The 23,214-nt window shown below is 43.4% G+C and overlaps 1 protein-coding gene across 2 annotated transcripts in view; it reads right to left on the bottom strand.

Annotated features, from left to right (window-relative positions):
• Nucleotides 1-23,214, bottom strand: part of ankfn1b (ankyrin repeat and fibronectin type III domain containing 1b) — a 122,561-nt gene that overhangs the window by 68,594 nt on the left and 30,753 nt on the right. The gene's annotated exons all lie outside the window — the stretch shown is intronic.

The raw sequence follows: 23,214 nt of genomic DNA, 5'->3' as shown, positions 1-23,214 counted from the left end.
GCAAACTTTCCACTTTGGCTCTCTAGGGGCTGGGCATTGTGGAATTGCAGAGAGACCTGCTCTCTTTGCTCGGTGCCTCAAAGAGGGGTGCCACACCCCTTGACTGATTGGTGGATTCAGAGACCAGTGATGGCTTAGCAGCATCAACAGAAGGTTGGAAGATCCATCCTATATGATGACTGTATAACAGACAGAATTTAAAATAGTGCTATGTAGAGTATGGAAATGTATTATTGAGAAGCTTATGACATGCCGGTGGAACTTTGGAAATAGTTAAAACAGAGAATTGTTAACCGCCAGTCCCTCTTATGACTCCCTGGTGTGTGCTACGTAGAGAAAAACATCAGAATTATTCATGTGTTTTTACAGTGAAATCAAGTTGTCAACTGGTCCCATGGCCTCCAAGTCCTTGACGTCTCTGGAGCTCACACAAATTCCTCACAGCCCTCTTCTGTCTCTTCTCTAAATTAATATCATTTTCGATCTTTAAATTTTGGGTTGGGACAGAAGATGCAAACTGAGACGAGGATCAAGGCGTGGAGTGGCTGGATTTCCAAGCTGTCAGGAAAACGGAGCAAATCCTATCCCCAGGCCACTGGCTCCACACAGGAATGTGGGGCGTCCACTTTAATTGTGCTTTTCTCCCAATCCCCATCTCACAAAATCAAATTTCCCTTTTCCCACTTGTGGATTCCCCGAAGAGCTTGGAGTAACATCTTTAAATGCAACTCAAGGCCACATATAAAAGTCACAGTGAGTAAAAGAGGAGGCTTCGATGGTTAGATAACTGAAAGCTTCAAAGTCAAAAGGACTATAAGAGACAGCCGGACAGTAAATCAGGGAGACACTTCAAAGCAAGCTATGGAGACAGCCGTGCAGATAGACGAACGGCAGAAAGAGGCAGACATTCAAACGCAAAGAAAAGGATCACGGAGCAATTCAAGACGGCAGACAAAACAAACAAACATCACCACGCGAGGACAAAACAGACAAACAATAAGCTACACAAACAAAGTATCAAAGTAGACAAAATATGACCAATGGTCACACACACACACACACACACACACACACACACACACACACAGCTGTTGTTAGCAGCCAGCCAGGCAGGCTGACAGAAAGGCAGACAGACAAATAGAGTGAGAGATCCCCGTGTGAAAGACAAAGGAGGGTACAGTAGTGGGTAGCAGCAGCCAAGGGAGACTTCATTAGTGAGGTCAGTGCCCCGGGGTACTTAGTGTAACACTGGAGGCCTATGCAACCACCCCCCCGGCCCTATGCCGAGGTGGATATTGCATCTTTGCGATAACATCTCCCTACATAGGAGGGGGCCCCAGCATCACAGCATAAAGACCCCTGTTTTCGGCAAGTTTGAAATAAGGCTTTGTTCCCCCAAGGCCTCGGTCCCCTCCCCCCCACCACCTCCTCCTCCTACTCTTTCCTCTTGGGTGGGCCAGAGACTTTCCAAAAAACTGAGCAACTTGTGTCTGGGGATAGACCCCCCTTCTGCGCATACACTCACTCAAAAATACACTCACATGCACGTATACAGGCACGTGCACACTAACGCACACCCATGCGTAGACACACATATCTTCCACCACCCTCCAACCCCTGATCCCGACAGTGGCGTCCCCTGGCTTTTGGCCACGTCTGTGTGGAGCGGTTGGTAAGAGAGAGGTGGAGATCCAGGGCTGCTGGGGGAACAGCTCCAGGAGGGGCCTTGGTGGGCTCATCTCACCCCAGGGAGAGTGAGGGGCCCACAGAGAGGTGTGTGTGTGTGTGTGTGTGTGTGTGTGTGTGTGTGCCTGTGTGTGTGTAGGCCTGAGGGGGCCTAGTCCTGGTCAAAGGTGCCTGGCTGCCTGGGCACTCCAGGGAGCTCCAGAGACAGGCAACCTTTACATGGAGCCTCCCTCGGTACAGACGCTCCACAGTCAGTTACATACGGTTTACTGTAAAAGCCCTCGCCACTCATCAATAGCCATACTCACACTCGAACACACAGACAATAATAGTAACATTCATGAATCAGCACATGAATTTTTACCAACAAACACCTCCATCCTATCAAACTGACAAAGAACCAAGAACTTGGAAAGTAACCGTCGCTATAAAAGTAGGAAAAAGGCGATGGATGCTAATTTCCTTGTCCATTCCTGACATGTGAGGGGTTTGTCAAGGTCTTAGGATGGACAGTATAAATATCCCTGTTGTGATGCTGAGATGGGTTGCCAGGTAGGAAAGACATGCATGCGCCCATTTATACCCACATCAGCTGGTGGATTTATAGGACCCTTAAAACGGATCAATCATTTTCCACTCCCAGGTCTCTACACCTCTCATCCCCTCTCTCCACACTTTCCTTTTTGATTCTACAGTCGGAGCGTATATGGAAGAAGGGGGAGTGGGGTTATGTGTGCACACGTTGCCTATGTGTACGAGTGCACCTGTGTTACACAAGTGTGTGCCTTTAATGTATCTCGTCGTGCGCGCACATACATGTGCGTAACACTGATTGCGTACGCGTGTATGCACACGGCTGCATGTGCTTAGCGGCTCAGTCAACTACCAGCACTGGGTGCTTTTCATGTTCATTATCACTTGTTTTATAGTGGAATATTTAAGTCGGGGGGCCTTGGCACGGCTGCGGCTATAGTTAGAGAACAAAGGAGAGCGCTGGGGGTGTCAGGAGGGTGTGGCATGCCGGAGCGCAGTGCGGAGCTTTTCAGTAAGTGTTGCGCCCCACACTTCATGGAAAGCCAGGGGGGCTGGCCAGGCCAGCCGTGCAGGCAGACGGAGCTAAATTCAACTCATTCCTGTATTAATGGGAGCTTATGTGCCATTCCACCTCACTGAAGAGGGCATTAGCCAGAGCCAGACAGCCAGGATACACCTCAAAATATCTCCTCTCTCTGGCCTTCTCTGTCTCTCTTGCATTGTGTATTTTTTTTCTTAGATGAGGGTTTGGCAGTAGAGCCGGTTAGGCTAAGGTTGTGTCTGTGTGGGGAGGCTATCCGATATACTGCACTGTCTAAAATTCAGCAATTTCTTTTAGTTGTATGTATACCTTATATGTAAACCAAATAAGACAAAGGTCTACTTGCTATGTAAGAAGAATTACTTTATTGTAGTGGTTTGGCATGAACATTCATGCCACTAAATGCATTAAATTACATAATAAACGGAAGGGGAGGTTTGGTTTCTCAAGTGGAGTGGATTTACTTCCACCTGCTGAACAGTATAATAATAAATACAAGTTACCCTGGCCTCTGAGATTTACAAACTGAGGATCATTTTTACAATCCAAGCAAGATTATAGTTTCTTCGAGCAAATGATGGGGCTCGTAAGGGCCGTATCTTAGAAAAGGTGTTTTTGAGACAATAGGAAGGGGAGAAGAAAGACTAAGCACGTCCAAAGTTGAAGAAAAGGACAGAATAATGGTTATATTTATAGCAACAGTTAAACCGTAATGGAAGCAGGGGAATAGTATTTCCTTTAACCACTGTTTAAAAAGGGCCACCCACACTCATGGTGCAAATGTTACTATGCTGCAAACCCACATAAATAAAATTGGATAAAGTAATAGCACAGTGAGTGTAAGAGAAGTTCAGGATTTGATCATTTGATCTATGGAGCTGCTAACCTCATGGGGCGCATCATAAAACATGTTATGGACAGTCAATATAAAACTCTTTCTTTTGTACAAGCCCCAAGTGTAGTGCTTTTCAGTGGTGATAATTGATTATATAACGGTATAACAATCATAACTCTGTTATTGGAAGCAAATTGCAGTATCCCAATGTACTGCTGTAAAATTGTTCACCGCAGTCACTTTGTGCTGAAGGGTATTGTTCTGCTGTGGATTGTTCCGATTTAAATTGGTTTGTTTTGTTGGCTGCCTTTTTCACTTGGGATTTCTGTGTCCCCCGAAGACTTGTGTGTCTGTATGTGCGTGTGTTTAAAGAAATACAAGTATGCACACGGAAGGGCATTCATTGTATAACAGGGAATTTTGTGTGTGTGTGTGTGTGTGTGCGTGTGTGTGTGCTCCGCAATGGAACGAGCTTAGCAGTTATTAGCTGGCAGGGATAATTGGACTCTATGTAGGTGGCATGACCCAGCTGTCTGTAGCAGGAAGGCCCAGAGCTGAGCGTGACCTCAACCGCTGACCTTACAAATGCAATACAGTGACCTTTGACCCTGCCCACATTAAAGAGACACAGTTGTCTTTCTGCAGTCAGCCAGTAAATTAGAGCCAAAGGGGCCAAAGAATCTTCACCTATTCTTTTTGTTCAGATTGGTGTTGCATCCTGTTGTATTGTCATTAAATTGTTACAAGAAATATCACTGGGGCGCTTTTGACTCATGGCAGAAAGCTGTGAGGTCCATTTTAAAAATGTCCTCCTTCACAACTGTCACATAGACCCACTCTTTTATTCAGGGATTTTCATACAGTTTTTGTCCTGGGTCAATACAGTAAAAGTCCTTGGGGTACATACATAGGGTATATAACCATATAAATCATCAAAGTTGGAAGCTTTCCATGGCAATTAAAGGTAATTAATGGGAATTTATGGGAATAAACCTGAATTTACAAAATTGAAGGTTGGCCCTAAACAGGTATCTGAAATATAGATGGGAAAAATATATTTTAGCTTAACCAGATTTCATGCAAGCACACTGTTTACTGCAGGGCTATTGAGGCCACGCCCCCCTACGTGCACAGTGCATTCCTCCATCACATGCACAGATGATTTCTCCAACTCTGGACCACACTTTGGAGCCCAGAGCACAAGACTATTGAAGCCACACGTTTGAGCTTGTGGACTACATAAAGTGAAGTAAGTTTTGATGATATTATGAGGTAAATACATTTGATGTATGGCATTAATCTTTAACTTGCTAATAGCACATGAAAATGTACTCATACAGTAGATAGCTAGCTGATAAGTTAGATGCTATAGCTATCTTATCTTATCATGATGCTAGCTTACCCCCAGTTACTAAATTACCCCCAATTTCTAGTTAATCCTCATAAATTCCCATTAATCCCCATACATTTCCATAATTGCTCAGCTAAACTCTCCTGGGAAAGTTTCTGGAAATTTACCTGAAATTTTCCACTGCTTTGCAACCCTAGTACATACATCTTCAGATTTCTTTTTGGCCTTATGTGGCCTTTGCTGTGTGATGTGGCGCCACTTCTCCAAAAGTTTAAGTAGCCCAATATTGTGTTTAATAAAAACTTACTACTGTAAATGGGACGCTCTTTATTTCAGGTGAGGCAGGGTGCCTCCACTATAAAAACACTGGAAACCCTGACATAACCTGCTATCCTGACTCACTAACATCCTTATTGTGTACAGAGACAGTGACTTTCAGTAACTACATATTTATAAAAATGTCTATGGCTACATGTTTTGTTTCAGGGGAAAAACACAGAAATGTCATTCCCTCTATCGTTAAATCATTGCAGACAGATTATTTAGTATTACAGTATTTTGTAATGGAACAATAAACTATACATGACTGCTTTTCAGGGCTAAAACTGTGTGAGTGTGCTGTTAACGAAAGTGTGACTCAACTGCAAGTCATGGATACACACAAAGACAGAAGGATACACTTACAAAGTATATCAGCATCTTGAATTTAAGGTACAACCGCCCCCACCTTCCTTCCCATGTCCCTCTTGTCTCCCTCTGTGCATCAGTCACCAAGAGGGCATGTTGGCCTCTCTTGGGGGACATTAGAGGAGAGATATCTGTCAAGATGGAAATGGCACTCCCTTAGGCTGCCACTGAGCGACAAGCGTGTCCCCTTGCCTGCTCTCCTGTATCACAATGCTGCTGTTGAGTGACTGCAAAGCCCTAATGGATGCAGGTATCTGCTGTTAGTCTGATCTTCTATAAAAGCCTTTGGCAGAAAATAAAAAAGCATGGGGGTAACTAAGGGGAGCGGCAGAAAGTGTGCGGCAGGTTTATGTGTTTATATGTAGGAACTCCTTTGATGGGGAACATCGTCCTATTTGGTAGCACGTACACTGGTGTGAAGGAAAATATAATGAGGTAATGGAGGTGTGTGTTTTCGAGAAAGCAGTGCGCACACGCATAAGTAAGTACAGGTGTGTGTGTGTTGTTGTTAAGCGAGTGTCCAGCTTACAAGAATATGTGTGTTAGGTCGTTAGTGCAGCTTTAAAGGCTTGGCATCCCTGCTGAAATCTGCAATAAACCAGAGGAATTCAACAACGCACAAATTCATCGGGGGGGAACGAGTTTACCAGCCAATCCATCATCTCGATGAGTGTTTCTCAACCTTTTCAGCACGCTTTGTTTCAGGCAATAACACAGAGTGGTGAACTTTCACACCGAAGGATGGATTTTATTTCCTTTACTCCATGGTAATTTCACGTACTTACCTATTGCACAATGCTGGCTAAAACACAGACTACAAACAAAATGTTTTAAAATCATCTCTGAATATATTTTCTCTGACACAAATTGCCGCCATTGTCATGTCGCTGTCCTAAATCTTCTCTGTGTCCCACAAATACCACCAAAGAGATTAGTCTCAGGAACCAAATAAACCATTGAACATTTGAGTTAAATATTCTTGTTTATTTTGTCCATGGTTTACCACCAAGTCAATCATCAGGAGATGTCAGGGGCTTAGTTAATTTGCAAAATTTTCCATTGCGTGGAGATCTTGTGAGGAGTGTACAGAGAGGTGCTGCAGCGCCAGACAAACGAACAGAGAACATGCCGCTTTCTCTTAAAAAGAACTTCATTTATCCGACTTTTAACAACACCTCAAAAAATTATCTCATTTTGTGGTTCTCACATGCTCGCTCACGTGGACCACCCTGATTCATCCCCACACCATCTTTCATTTCACAACCCAAATCCCTCTTTTCTCCTCATTTCATCCTCTCCATATCCTCCCTCATCCCCGTGCTCTTCTCTCCTCTAGCCTGGCATTTTCTCCTAACCTCTCCATGCTCTCTTTCGCTCACCTCCTCCAGAACCTGTTGTTTTTTTTCTTGTTTACTCGACTCATCCGCCTGGCTTCTTGACCTGCGTTGCTGTCTGCCGACTGAATGAGCTATTGCCTAGCAACACTATGTATGAGTGAGTATTTTACATAAAGTGAAGAGAAAAATAGAAATTGATTGATTGTTTAACATGGACGAAGTTAAATAATGGTGTAAAAGATACATTGTTGATGTTTGAAATGTGACATACTGTAAGAGGAATAGATAATTAAAGACAAAATAGAGTTCTATAATGGGAAATGTTAATACATCCTCTGTATGTCCTCCAACTTTATGGAAGTGCGATGTGAAACCACCAGAGTACTCCAGTCATCTTAAGATATTGCTTGTGTATATGCACTCTTGCATAATCAATGCCAACAGGGGTGTTTGGAGGTAGAGATAGAGAGAAGGACAGGACACGGGGAGATGAGATTAGAAAGTATGTATAGGAAATGGAGGGAGACAGAAAGCTGGCTGAGAAAAGAAAAGCAAAGGTCGTGAGATGACAAACGGCAGACAGAGAGAGATATATGGTGGAAACACAAAGTAGTCGAGGGACACAGAGAATTGACAGATTGCAGACAGGGACAGAGTGGATAGCTTGGCCCTATTGTTTCAGGCTAATTTCGTGGGATCAAACCAAAGCACAGCCCCAGACACAGACGGAGCTGCAGCAATCTGTTGGGAAATCTTCCCTCTAATTGGCCCCATAGAAAAGGCCACCGCCGGCGCACTGCAACTTTCCCTTGATTGCTTGCTTTACCTCCCCACATAACCCGGCCGTATGCGCAGCCAGGCCTGCCAATCAATCAGCAGAATGACAAGTTTGCTTGCACACAGGGTTAACCGTAAGTGATTATTTCATGGTGCTGGAACAGTGTGTGTCAGTTTTGGAATAAGAAAATGAGCAATAAACAAGAGTTTTCACTGTCAATCAGTCAGTCAGGCAGCCAGTCTGAAGGATGAAAACTTGGTTTGTGTTTGTGTGTACATGTGTGTTATGTGAGGGGGACGATAAGAGAGAGAGAGAGAGAGAGGCTTTGTTTTGAAATGCTTCATAATGAGAGAGTGCAGCAGCTGAAGGAGGAGAGAACAGACAACTCCATACAATGGGCTCGCAAGCATCTTCCCTCTTTGTTCGACTCCCACCTGTCCATCTATACATCAGTGGCTGTCACTGCAGCGCACTCCACCTCTCCACACCTTAAGCTCCCCCCTCCACAAAAAACACACACACACACACACACACTGCGGGCAATCTCTATCAGTGTCCCATGTGATGAGGTCATGGCTAGAGTATCTCTCTCCTGTGGCGATGCCAGAGAACAATGCAGCTTACCCCAATGGTTATAGAGATCAGCATGTTTACGCTGTATACCTGTAAGTGCGTACTATTTGTCCAGCATCGCCACATTCTGCCAAACATCAGTGAGTTCACTGCACCGAAGCCGTGCTGTCCAAAAGGCAGCAGAGGGAGGGATACCGGTGAAAAGTTGCCCAATCACAGGGGAGAAGTCAGTGTCCAAATGAGAAGCGCCGACATAATCGTCTTGCACTGAGACGAAGAGAGAGCCTGCTCGGGCCCGATAGTGGCGACAGTCCCATTGTGGGGTGACTCATTGTTTCCGAGGCCTCTCATATGTGTCGCATTAGGAGGAGACAACAGACAAAGCGGAGCTCTCCCCCTTGTCTCCTCCTTCACCGCTCCTCTTTTCTACTCTCCTCGTCCTCTGTTCCCTCTGCTGCTGTCATTTTGTTTTTATTCTCTGGGTTCACACGTGTCCATCACTTCCTCTTTTATCTGCATAACACTCCGCTCTCGTTGATGTTTCACATTTTCTGTTGTTTACATGTCATGGGGCTCTTACTCCTTCCCGTCACCCCTCTGTTTTACCCTCCTAACTGTCTATACATGAACCCAATGACGAAACATGGTAAGAAATGTCACCTCATCCTATCTTTTCTCTCCTTTCTCACGTTCTCGTTTTCTTATCTACCATCCCAAATATTTTCTCTGCATCGTTCACTCAGTGTGTTGTTACTATTTTGGCAGCAAACAGATTTTTGCCTGGTATCTGCTTACCCCTGTCTTGTTAATAATAGGGCTCAGGTAGCTCCGTTATCAGATCACTAAAACTTTCCCAGTCTGTAGGACACACATTTCGTTGTCACATCTCACTTTATCTCTTTTGGTCCATGCCAAGACATGGTGCGCCGTTTAAAACCTTGTTACTGGAACCACAGGTATTTCTGATCAAATCCGTTACTTTCCCATCAACACAAATAATTAAAAAAGAAAAAGAAAAAAAAAAGGAGCAGTGAAGAGAGGAAGTGGCTGACGGGAAAAGTCCTGCCTGAGCTTGGACAGCCAATAACAAGGAGCTTTCCAACAAGTCTGCCCCAGTGTGTGTGTGTGTATGTGTGTGTGTGTGTGTAATGATGCGTATGTCCCTGGTGACAGGCACTCTTAGCGACTTACAGTATGTGTATGTGTGTGTGTTATGAGAGTGTACGGGAGATGGGAGGAGAAGGAGGGGTAGGTACTTCTAAATATGCATCTTAATGGCCGCTCTGTTCCCACCATTCACATCGAGTGATGGAGAGAGAGAGCGAGGGCAGAGACAGACAGACAGAGAGAGAGAGAGAGAGTGAGAGTGTGTGAGAGTGAGTGAGGGGCAGGGGACGAGGAGAAGTGGTGCTGCATGTTTTCAAGTGGCAGCCAAGACAGGGACGCAGACAGAGAGACAGCGAGTTGAAAAGACAGAATGGTGCAAGCAAACGTCAACAAGAGAAAAGCTATGTAAGGAGCCGCCATACCTGACTCCTTCAACCGTGGCCCCATTCCACAGTCACACACACACACACACACACACACAGGCCTCAGCAGCAGTAGTATTGAGGAGCAGAGTGGAGAACTAGCCTCCTCAGGCAGTAGCTGTTTGTCGCTAAATGAAGGCCGGCATTCTTTGGTTTCCCAGGGAGCTGGGTGCCTGCCAGTCCCCCGGCCACTGAGTGCCATTTTATTAAGAACAAAATGGAGCCCCTATGAAAGGAGCCCAGCACTGAGCCTGCACAGGTCTCACTGAGCTGAGCCTCGGCATAAACAAACACCACCTTAAAGAGACAGGCTGGCAGAAAATGAGGGACGGCAGGGCCCCTCAAGAGCCCTCTAAGAGATACAAACTACTTCGGGATTGGCAGTGGCTGGTACTGATGAGCAAGAATCACCTCACAGAGGTAAAGCGAGGGGTGAGATGAAGACTGCAATGATAAACAAGCTCCATCCACCTTTAAAAACTAATTTATCATTTTCTTTCTCAGATGGTAGATTATGGTCAGATACTATAGACAAGATAATGACACACATTTCAGCTTTGAGTCCACCTTAAACAGGCCAGACCTGACAAATCGAAGCCCCCTTGTAGCAACTATTTGCACTCCAGGTTACGGTGTCTGCACTGCAGTCTATAATCAACACGTCATTACAGACCGTGGACGGACATGCTGAAAAAAGCCTGATCTTTTTATACCGTAGCTCCATCCCTCCACTCCTGTCCCTTTTCATGATAAACACCATATTTCACACGGTAGCGGATTTGGGCTCTGGCATCTCATTAGAAGAGATATTTATTAGAGATTAGTGTAAATATACATGTGTGATGCCAAATGTTCAATTCACCGTGCAACCAGGAGGGGTCAGTAACATAAAATATCTCCTGAGGCTCACTGTCAGTGTGTGTATGAGAGAGAGAGAGAGAGAGAGTGTGTGAGAGAGAGAGAGAGAGAGAGAGAGTGTGAGAGAGAGTGTGTGTGTTAACGTGAGAGGGAGAGTGAACTTCTGGTCTGTACACATGCAGACATATGCACACATATGTCTGCATGTGTCTGTTTAATGCCCTGCTCATATATGTATATCGTGATAAAAGTAACATCTGTACCAAATAAAAAATATATATAAGTATAGCAGCTGAATGACATTTAAAATAACTATTTGTTATTTGCATTTGTGTTAAATAAATAAAATGCTTAGCTGAAGCTGAGCGGCTGGAGTACATTTTCGACACAATCCTTGTCCTTTTTTTTTGACAGAATTCACGGGAAACGAGGCTTAAATTGTCAAAACTCGGATCATTTCACTTTAAAAGGAAGTCTAAAACAAACTGAACAACTAATAATATGCACGCACGCATATCAAATGTATCTAATTGTTTTCACAGCATGACATGACGTGGGTTATAATAATATATTGAGACACAGTTCAAGGAACTGATGTTCACTGTTTGTACGGTACAAGCATTACAAATAGTACCATTATTTATTTATTTATTTCGAAATAATCTGTATTTATCTTTATTAAATATTTTATTTCTTAAGTGTATCACCCCCTTTTTTTAATCTTTTATCATCTGTGTTGACACATGTGTGTCAACCACATACAAAAAGGTACCTATTCCCACAAAATTACTATTTTGATGAAGAAACACACACATTTTTTTTTTTTTTATATTTAGTACAGTTAAATGATAAAACCGTTGAGGCTCGACTTATCTGTGTTTCACATTCATTTTTTGATGCCACAAATAAATGACAATCATCTACAGACATGTAATAATTTCCAAGGAAACATGTGTTCCCAAGATCTGCGTATCAGTACTCCTCTTTTTTCCCCCCCAATCACACACACACGCACGCACCATAAACACACACACTCTTACAAAGTATGATGGGACCGGAGCCAACATCTGTCTTTGATATTATTTAACTAACCGCTTATTGTGGGAGCCCACCAGCACCATGGATGGCGTCTAGTTCTGTGTGTGTGTTAGTCTACGAGTGCGCTTCGGCGTCCATTCAGACACTTTGGCAAGCCGCTGTTGTGTTGTTACATCCTTCAGGGGTTGAGCTGTGTGTGTGTGTGTGTGTGTGTGTGTGTAGTATGAGTATGTGCGTCTGCATTTCTGAGAATGTGACTGCATACCAGCGTGCAATGTGTGTTTCCACAGACATGTGAGAACAGTGTGAGTGTGTGCGGTGGCTATCCCCCTCCATAGTGAAAGCCACAGCCTCAAACCACATCAGAGAGCGTGTGGGAGACAGAATGACAAGGCCAGGAACCAGCCAGCGTCTGCCTGCAGCCACACACAGACACAGACACATGCTCACACACTGACACACACACACACAAACAGTCATACTTACACACACATTTATCACACTTACCCATCTACAGTACTTATTGACACACGCTGTCTCTTACACTCACCGTCGCTCTCCCTCTCTCCCTCTCTCTCTCCCTCTCTCTCTCTCTCTCTCTCTCTCTCCCGCTCACACACACACACACACATGTTTAACACCAACCGTCATCACACCACAAGTCCTATCCAGTGGTCACCGTTTAGGCCAAGGATGCAGTCTGCAGCAGAGGGAGATGTTTGTGTTTGCATACTTTCTCACAGACAGACATTGACTGAGCGGAGGGCAAAATAGGCTTTCTACTGTGGATTTGTTTTAGCATTTTGACGTGGTGCAACTGTCACTCATTGGTGTGTGGGATGAATGAAAATGAAAATATTTGAATTATTTATTTATGTCCACCTCACTGGGCACAGAAATAAATGGCATACACGCAATAAATAGGCTAACAAAAGCTCTGAAAACAAGATAATTACAGACATGTACACATGCGCATAGCAAGCACAGGTACGCACATTCATATTAACCAGCACACTCACACAGTAACACATACCAGCAGCAGAGAGACGGGCATGATGCGTGCTTGCCTTCTTATACACACACACACACACAAATGCGCTGCTATTGCCAACGAAGGACCATTCATGCAATTTCTCACGCTCACACACACACATGCGCGTGCGCGCGCACACACACAGACAAAGCCACAGTGCATGTGTAGATCATCCATGGGTCAGTGAAAGCTAGAAGCAGTGTTTTTCCTTGCGGTGGACACACATCAATTTCAAGGAAATTGCTCGCCCCATTATTGGAAAGTGTTACCGGAATGTCAATTAAGGGGGAAGTTTTTAACCTCGCACCGCACAAATAAACAGTGCACCCCACTCCCCCTTATTAAAGGCGGTGTCAGCGCAGACAGAGAGTCTGGAGGGGGTAGAGGGGAAGGGAAAGGAGGGATCGAGGGAGAGAGGGAGGTAGGGATGGAGGAAGGAGAGGCCCGGGAAAAGGGAGAAGAGGAGACAGGAGATTTGGTGCTCTCAAAGAAAATGCTTTTGGCCCTCCTTTTGTGCCCGAGGCCCTAGACCCTGAGAACCACTCAAAACCCGGGCTCTGGCCCCGACTCAGGCCCACTTAAGGTTAACCTCAACAGGCAGGGATCTGTTTGACAGCTGGTTGGATCCCGTAGGTGCAACTGCAGCAGACCAATTAAGGGCAGGTCAGCGGAGAGAAAGAAGGGGGCCACGGAGATAGAGGTGGGAGATGGGAGAGCGAGAGAGGGGAGGGGAGGGGAGGAAGGATGGAGGATGGAAGGGCAGATGGCGAGAGAGGAGAAGGGGTGTGGTAGATGGGAGGGTGGACAGAGATGAGAGGAAAAGATGTAAGGGAGGGAGGGAAAGATGGAAAGAGAGATGAGGAGGAAGGAGAGATCGATAGTGTTTGTTTAGTGCTGGCTTACTTTAAAAACACAGTGGGTACTAAGTCAAATAAACATTGTGGGGAAAGCAGGACGAGATAGAATAAATCCAAGCAAACATGTACAGTGAAATAGATGAACTCCTGTCAAAGCATCATGAATATACATGTTGGGACCAGGAGAATGATACATAACAGAATCCATCTCCACTGTATGTAGCCATCCAGGGAAACACTACCACACCTGACCACCAGGGAGCACTTCAACAGCTCAATAAGTAGTCCAGCAAAATACATCCCAATGGTCCATGGTGTGACAACTGAGCAGAATGATCCAGCAGCAGATCAAAAGGGGCAAGCTGAAGACCAACTTCAAACAGGCATCCTCTACTGATGCTTTACTGAACAGAAACTCCAAAGATGGGTGGAGTGTGCTCACATGGCTCCGGGGGTCTAAGTCTGTGAGCTCATAGGCATGTGAAATGCCTTCGCATAGCCAGTGTGTGAGCCTCTGTTTGGAAAAGGGCTTGCCAAGAGCCCCATCGCCATAACAGACGAACAGCTGCTGAGTGGCTGCGTGTGCTATACAGTTTGCTAGCGCACACATAGAATGCAGGCGATTCCCTCCAATTGCTCCGGGTGGAAAAAGCTATCAAGGAAAAGTTGAAATAACACGCTACATCAAATTTCCACTCGACATAGCAGCGATAAACACGTGGCCTCTTGGATTATAATAATTCACACGATGTAAGCATTAAAGTTTTATATACAGTGTATGTATAAATCTTCTCTGTGGTTTAAAACGGCTCCAGAGAGAGTTTTGAGTACCACTGAGGGGCTGCTCAGGGAGCCTCTGCCACCTCACACACTCCATGAAGTGTTTAAGGAGAGAATAATCGGTCGAGTGGTGAGGTGAGACAGCGTCTCGCTCCCTGCATCCAGGTCATCAGCACCGGGAGCGAGAGGCATCATCAAGTTCGTCATCCAATGTCTAGGTCACCCCGTTCCCCTTAGTCACGGAAATCGAAGCGCAATTTGGAGGACGATGATCACGGAAAGACTAGGCACATCCTGGATGGCCAAGTAGGTTTGTGCAAATTTCAGTGCGTTTCTCTGCAGGGGAGAATGTGCAGTCTGTAGGACGAGGCCAGGGTAAACAGAACAAGAGAATTCAAAGCTAGTAAGTACAGCGTGTAATTCGACTGCCCCAAATATGTCCTGTGGTTAAGAAGTCTGATTTCTTCGTTGAAACAGTCAACGTGGAGAGCAGAAAGTAAAGGAGAGGAGATTATTATACATCATCATTAGTGAACTACTGACTCCACAGTAATCCTCTGCAAGAGCTCCCATGTCAATATAAAAACCAAACCCCAGCCCGGGCTGCAGGGAGAAAAGACGCAAAGAGTGGGGAAAGAAAGGGAAAGGGAGGAGGGGGGAAGAGAGAGAGAGAGAGTGATGGAGAGCTAGAAAAAGAGACAGATCAGGAGAGGAGCAATTCTGAATCTACATAGTTAATGAACACCATTTCACTGGTTACCAGCGGCAACCAAAGTGGCTGCAGGAAACATTCCCATGCCATTCTTGGTCTGTTTTGGGTGAGCGTGTGTGTGCGCGCACGTGTGTCAAAGAGAGGTCTCACTGAACAAGAACATTCAAATGAGTGGTATTTTTCTCCGTGAAATAACCGAACTGCGGTTCTCCTCTTTGACCAAACTCACATCCATTAAACCAGAGCTACAGGCTTTTTAGAAACACAAGGAGAAAGAAACAGGGAGAGCGAGAGGAGGGGGACCGATGGAAAAACAGCAAAGAGAGGGAGAGGATGGCTGAAAAATGGTGATGAATTACGTGTGATGATGTGAGTTGTGTGTATGGCCGTTCGAGTGTGTAGAGAAAAAAAAAAAAGGCAACCGTAACCAACTTAACCATAAATGCACTTTTCCAAGCCAGACCATTAGGGTTGAGCATTTTTCTGAACCTAACTTTGAGTCTGAACTACAAAAACTTTCACCACTAACTTTGGAGCCCTAAATTAACTTTAGGCACTGATGCAGTTAATGAAAAATGATGTGTTGAAATCAGTTTACATCAGGAGACACACCAGAAAATCCCATTTTAGTGTGGTCGCCTATGTTTGTTTATTCCCATTAATTATTTTTACAGTGTTATTCATATAATTCATCAGTCTGAAGTCTGTATTACACAGGAAGGAGACAGAAAAGATGGACAAAAGCTTGCGAACCAGACTCAAAGCTGTGACTTCATTGCTTTATGGCTCTCGGCCTGCTGAGCCACCAGTTCACAGCTCTGATTGTCAAACCGGTGTTCAGCATTGGAATGCTGACCAAACAAAAACACCACTGTTTTATTTTCACAAAGTAGCCAAGGGTCTGGCTTCTCTCTGCTGTTTTTTCGCCTGCTGCTGTGCATTCCAATAAAAGTCTCCATAGATAATGAATGTTAGTAGGCCGTCCACAGCCAAACCTTGGCTCCGATGGCGGTTATGACTGTCCACTGTGGTGTCTGTGTGTTAGTCATCTCAGGATGAATGAGTCACCAGAGAGAAACCTCAAGCACCACCCAGGTAACAGTTCAGCCACACACACATACACACATTCACACACACACACACACAGCACTGAGATGAGTGAGGTGAGGGATTGTGAAGGCAGGACTCAGTATTGTGTGGCATTATGCTGCCACCTTGTGGCCTGAGTGAAGATGGTAGGGGGCTGGCAGAGACAGAGGAGGTACAGCAGAGAATATTATGGAGGAGTTTATGAGAAAAATGAAATGACTGACAGATCTGTGTGGAGAACATATAATCAAAATCCAGGTGACAGACTGTAGGCTGGACTGCAACTGGTAAATGAGCAGCTATACTGGTATGAATATAGACATTATTATTAAGGCACCTACATACCCTTTTGTACACCCATACAGGTGCTCTCACTTATTTTGGCTAATTACATCTCTTCTCTGGACTCTGGAATTGTACACCGCCTGATTTCACCGTCTCACTGATAGAGTAGGACAACGTCTAGCTTTAACATTTGTATTAGATGTGTTTTGTTGATATATCCAAATTCAAACCGAGCAGCTGGCTAATGAGCCAGAATGAGAGAGAACACCTGTTTGGGTCTGCAAAGTCTTTAAGAGTTTGTCGGTTTGTCAACAAGGACATGAAATCTTTTAATAACTCATGCAGATGTCAGACATCTATCTTAATACATACAGTATGGCTGTATTTGCATTACGGCTAGATGATACAAACTATTAAAACATAATATTACTCCTGGAATGCACTGGACATGATGACAGATATTATACACCAGACAAAGAAAAAACCCAGGTGTTCAGATGTGACTGCATCTTCTGTCTGGGTCTTTCTTTTTCACCAGGCACATTATCAGTCCTGACAGAGTGTTTTCAATCCTCCGTGTACAGCTGCTTTATTCTTCATACTGGAAATCTGGGATTCCAGTTAAGTCTACTTGTGTGTTGTACAAACTCTAAATTGCAGTGGGTAAGAGTAAGCTGAGCCACGGTAAAGCAGAGCGCATCTGTTGATCTCAGACAGCCGAGTCTGGATTTGCTAGCTGAAAACAAGAGAACATGTGAAGCTAATTCAACAGCGGTTATATCGCAGTCTTCAGAGTACCAATATTACAAATTAGATCCTTTCAAAGAGGAGATGTCCATCTAAGCTGGGATCAAATTAGCACTGTGGCAAGCCAGCAGGGATATATACATACTTAATCCTGTGAAACTTTTCTACTTTGGCACTAGTTCTATAGAGTGAGCTGAGTTAATCAAACTAATTAGGAGTGATTAGCCGAGCGACCACAGGACTATTCAACACTAAAACACTTCTCATTATCTTTATGGAGAATGAGAATGATGGTGAGAGTTTCTCAATGACAAAGAGGGGTGAAGATATAAATAAAGGCCGTTAGGATGATATCACAGTAAGGAAAAAAAGCTTGGAAGAGTTCCCATCGCCATGCCTTTCTTTCGACTCCACATGGGCCACATCATCAGACTAATTACCCCAGCATTAACTGTGCTAATGCTGCAAAGGCCTTGAGGCATCCTGTTTTGATTGAGGCTACTGGAAGTAAGTACTCGAGGGAGCAAACCGCCTGCCAGTGCGCCGTTCGACATCTGTCATCTCTGGCCTTTCACGAGACGTGTCCAAGTGTGTACTTGTTGGTGTCTGAGAGGTGGATACTGTACAAAAACAATGACATTTTCATAATAATGCTCAAGAGGACCACTCACACCTACCCCGGACCCTTAGGTGGTATTATACTGTGGTGTCGCTAGCAACAACCACTTCACCTTTTAATGACTGTAATCAGAGAATTAAGTGGCAGTGCACACTGAGACCCTCCACTACTACATCTCCCTGCTGTTATTGAACATCATCTCAACACCAACATGCTGCCCTCTGGAAGAATATTCATCAGAGTCGAGTGTCCAATTTCGAGTGGCAGCGGTTCACAATTAAAAATCTAACGCTCGTAATGCAGACAGCATTTATTATCATTAATCATTCATTTAAGATGGAAAAAAAAAAAAAAAACTTAATCACCTAAGAGGAAGAGAGGAATCGATCTGTGGTCGTTTCATTTCAATTAACATCCTCAGTTAAGAACAGGCTCTTCACCTTTTGTTTTAGCACAACCAGAGATGCTGTTCCATTATGTAACTGTACTTATATTGAATCAAATAACTTGTAATCTAAAAGGGTGGCCAATCCATAGAGAATAAACATCCCCACTTTGTAGAGAATAGTTGACAGAGAAGCAGTTTTGTATGTGGTCTTATTGGACTTATATTCTGTGGACAGTATGTCAATGGGATGCCCATGTTCTTCTATATTGTTCTGATACATTTTGACTCGTTTTGTTTTGTTTTAGTCGACTTTCTGCCCTCTGGTGGATAAAGATCTCACACTACAGAAAATAATTTCATGGTTCATGCACCTATTTTGTTTGACTCTATCTTTTGAGACGCTCTCATTTCAGTTTATTGCATTTAAGCTTAAGAAAGCCATCCATTCTGATCTTCTACGGCGTACATGAGGTTTAAATGCCATCTGAGGATGTATCAGATGGTGTCTTAGCCAATGGAAACAAATAGAAAGCCCCATGATTCATTGCAAAAACAACACATTGCATCCAAAAAAAGGTTTAGTCTGTAGCAAAAAACTGGTATTAACAGATGGGAAACAAACAACTTAACTGCTGTCAAGCACTGAGCTTTCAAACTGTAAAGAAAGTCCTCTTTCTTCGCATGGAGACTAAATTGTCTATGCTTGGATTTAAGAATCATTTAAGGTACTTTGTGAGCAGATGGTCAGGCTGGAAATCATTTTTTAATATAAAGCAATTGCTTTGCAGAAGCATTAGTGCTGCTGATGGAAATCTTTGAATAGGTCTCTGCAGTCCCTACCTCAGGTGAATGCTTTTTGTTAGAGGCAAACGTGCTGATTTAAAAACAGATCATGTCGTGAGGTAGTCCGCAGAACTCACAGGACTGTATTACTTCTAAGCTCCCCGTTAAAAACTGACCAATGCCATTTCAATATCTGATAACGCAAGATAATTCTCTGGCTACATTTCATGTGAGGTGTGTGTGTGTTTATGAATGATAATGTCTGAGCACACACTGTGCCTGTTTCCTGAATCCAGAAAAGAAACAGAGCTTAACCACAGGGAACAGGGACATATCTCTTAAACCAATCTGGACGACCACCGGCCTTTTGACAAAAGCAACACGCTGAATATCATTCGCCTTGTTGGACAAACTGTGTACCAATGAGTTTCCTGCCAGTACTGTATAAAGAGGCCTGCATGGTGTGTGAGTATGTATCTGTGTACATGATCAGTTTGAAATCAGTCTTGCCGTGTTTTCCTGTGGATTTCCAGTGAATCGGGGAATTGTAACAAACAACAATTTGCATCTCTGCATTATGAATAAATTGAAAGAAAATTGACTCCCCTCGTTTCATTTAAACGGGGAACTTTGTGAGTCATCCTGCAAACAGAGAGTTGAGTCAGACTGAAGTGCTGCAAACAAGCACGAACAAAGCATTATGTAGCTACAGCCATTCAATCAACTGAAATGATACGGTCTGTACTTTGATTACGTGGTTACTCTGCCCCTTAGTTTGCTGCTGTTACGCTTTGAGTGCATTTGTACAGTTAGACGCATTTATACAGAAATAAAACTCTCATCACACACACACACAGATATTTAGAGACAGAGCAAACTCATTTAAAATAAATCCAATACGATTATACTTAATTGTGTCAAGTGATTACATTATGATTGATGTAAAAAACAAACAAACAAACAAAACAATAAACTCTGAACATATTTCGATTGTTTATATTTGGTAAATTGGTATGATCATCTCCTCCCAGACATTCAGGACTACAGTAGGTGATAAGCTATGTCTAGATTTTATAGTACAGATATAATTTGTCATCATCTCAAGATGCTTCTAGGAGTGTGAAGGTGACTTCAGATCAGTGCACAAACCAATACTGTGCAGCAGTATGAGGAATGAGGTTTGACTCGATTTGAAGCGAGCGAGACGTTATCAGGTGACGAATTCTGGCTGTTCTGCAGGCAGCATCGTTTACAGGGTCACAACAGCAGACGGCACCGGCTAGATATACCTGATAGTTAAGTCACATTCGTCAGCAAACATGCTGTACACACACATACAGGCACAGACACAACAAAAAACAGCACTATTCAATCCTAAAGAGACATGTGATACAGGAGTTGAAATTCTCATGTTTCCAGTTAGAAAGAGTTAGACAGAGTTTACAGGTTAAGAGTTTCTGCTTGCACAGCACAGCTTTGCTTTATCATGGTCAAGAAGAGCACTGGCAAGGTGACAGACTCTGTCAACTTGGTAAAGATTAAAGAAGGTCTTGCAAAGTCACACACTCCTTATTTCCTGTGTATTTTACAGGGAATGGCTATTCTAACCTAAAAAGGAAAATATCTTTATTTTGCTGTATGCTCCACAACTAGAAGGGTATGACCTTGAGCATGCAGCCCTACGAGGATGATAGTCAGAGGGAAAGTTGCTGGAGAGTAGATGATACTGTTACGGGAGATAATTAACTTTCACAGTAATGCACAGTTTGGCAGCCGTACAAACATGAGGTTACATTCTCTCTCTCCTTTTACTTTACTACACAAATCATCATCACACACACACACACACACACTTTGTACCTCTATCTGCCCTTGCTTTGTCAAAATGATAGTCTCTCACTCGTACGTAAATATGTCATACTTGTCGACACACAAACCTTGTAAACTTACAAACTGGGGCACTTTTTTTTTTTACTTGAACTAGATTTTGGGGGTAGATGGCGATATTAGGGAGCAGAAAAATCTGATATATTGATACATGAGCCAGTATTCTTCATATATATATAAATAGACACACTTTTTTGTGTTTGACAACTCAAATGTGATCATTGAACACACAAAAACCACAACAATATCACCGATGAAATCAGCCTACTTGTGTATAAGTCAGGCTTTAACTTGTACACCCTCTGAATATTACCTAGTCTTGCGATGCAATATATGCGTCTTTGGTATATACAGCAGATGTGTATTTAACACACACAGACCCACAAGTATGTGCTGCTGCATCCGTGCTCTGATATTAAGGAATTGTTGCTCTGCTGTGTCACTGTCATCCTCCAGAGTAACACGCCTCCATGCCATAACACTGCAGCACAAGTGCTGTTTGTGAAAGCCAGCGGGCTAAGCTGCAGTTTGTTTTTGTCACTGTAACTTTCATGAGGCACTAGCATATGAGTGACAAGCAACAATGACACCACTCTAAATGTATTCTCTTTGCATCCGCAAACCAACGTGCCAACGCTGCTGCTTTTGTGCAGAGATGGCAAATAGAAAAGAGACTGAGTGAGACAGATAGAGAAACAGAGAGAAGACAGACAGCGTAATTATCTGGAAGACAAAAAAACATCCTGACTGTTGAAGAAAACATTCCTTTGTTTCCTCAAAAGTTTAAGAAATGACACTTGTCTTATAGATGGAGATAAATTGAAAGAAATACATGTAGGGGGAGAAACCTTTCTCATAGAAACCTGTCGTTCTGATGAGCACACTTCCTATAGAGCTGCATAAAAGGATCCACCAAATGCATTATGATGCTAAATTTTGATATTACAACTCAGGAATAATGCGTTAATAAGACACTTCTAATACTGCCTCTAATGCTGTATGCTTTTACAAGACAAGATCGCGTGCTCTCACCCCGAAACACAGGCGACAGGTCATCACGTCCAGTGCTGTCCCCATTACCAACAGATAGACTTGAACATTCAAGAGGCTGAACTGTGATAAAAGTTCATACAAGGAGCTTCTTTCCTTCTTTTCAGTTCAGTGACGGATCTCCAGATCTGACTTTGGTCTTTGGTCGTACCCACAAAATTCTCCAACTCCAACCAGCAAGGTCGGATTCACGGTCCCGTGATGATAAATGAAAATTTACCATTTAAAGTCCAGATGATTCTTTGAACTAAATGCGTCTAAAGATGAGATTTAAATATCATTCCCTCATCAGTGCAGTATCTAATTTTAGCCAGCGTCCATCCACATCCAGCACTATACTACAAAAAGAAACTTTTCCCACCAGGCTGTCCCCCTACCACCTATGCTGGTGTCCTGTTGCAGCTGTGATACTGGAGAACCAATTACAAAGCTCAGGCTGGTAATGAGGTCTCCGGTTACCTGATCCAGTGACAAAGGGACAATACAGAGGTCATCAATCTTTAATTTATATTCACAGAGCCTGTAGTCTATGTCTGGCATCAATGCCCCCAACAAAAGATCCAATGAAACACACGAGAAGCCGAAGTTGAAATTATAACTTAATATATAAACAAGTGATAATTAAAAAAATAGATTCAAAGTGCTCAAATGCAGGACAGTTACTGGTACAATTAAACAGAACATGGTCTGGCCTCAGTAGTTTTAGAAGCTAGAAACTAGCCGCTGGCTTTGTATAGCGAACGTTGACAGGTTGATTGAAAATATTTTAATTGTTGAAACTTTATAATTAGAGTGATAATATTCCTGTGTAATTATATCCTCTGTTTCAGTGTTATTAATTATATCAACTTGACATAGCAGAAGTTCTCTCCCTGCTGCTCTCTCTCTCTCTCTCTCTGTCTCTGTCTCACCTGCACACACTCACGTACAAGTAGCTAAAATATAAAATGGATTTTACACGGGGCTTGGTTTCACTAATCAGGATAAATACATTTAGAGAGAAGAAATAATACAATAAATCTGTAACTGGAATAACGTTAGCATACTGCATTTAGACACACACTTTTCTAGCTGCGGCCCTCTTTATCAGCCATGCTTTACCTAGTAATGTCATCTTCTATCATGCACTGCTTCAGTTCTATGTTACAGAGAAAAATCTAACTTTGCAAATACAGTAAAAGGTTTTGTTCTGTGACTTTGTAACTTTTCTGCTGTGCTGTGTTGTGGTAAAAATTGT

Source organism: Larimichthys crocea, chromosome XVI (assembly GCF_000972845.2).
Source record: "Larimichthys crocea isolate SSNF chromosome XVI, L_crocea_2.0, whole genome shotgun sequence".
Taxonomy (NCBI): Eukaryota; Metazoa; Chordata; class Actinopteri; family Sciaenidae; genus Larimichthys; species Larimichthys crocea.
Note: the sequence above shows the minus strand (reverse complement) of the source record. Positions and strands in the feature narration are given on the sequence as shown.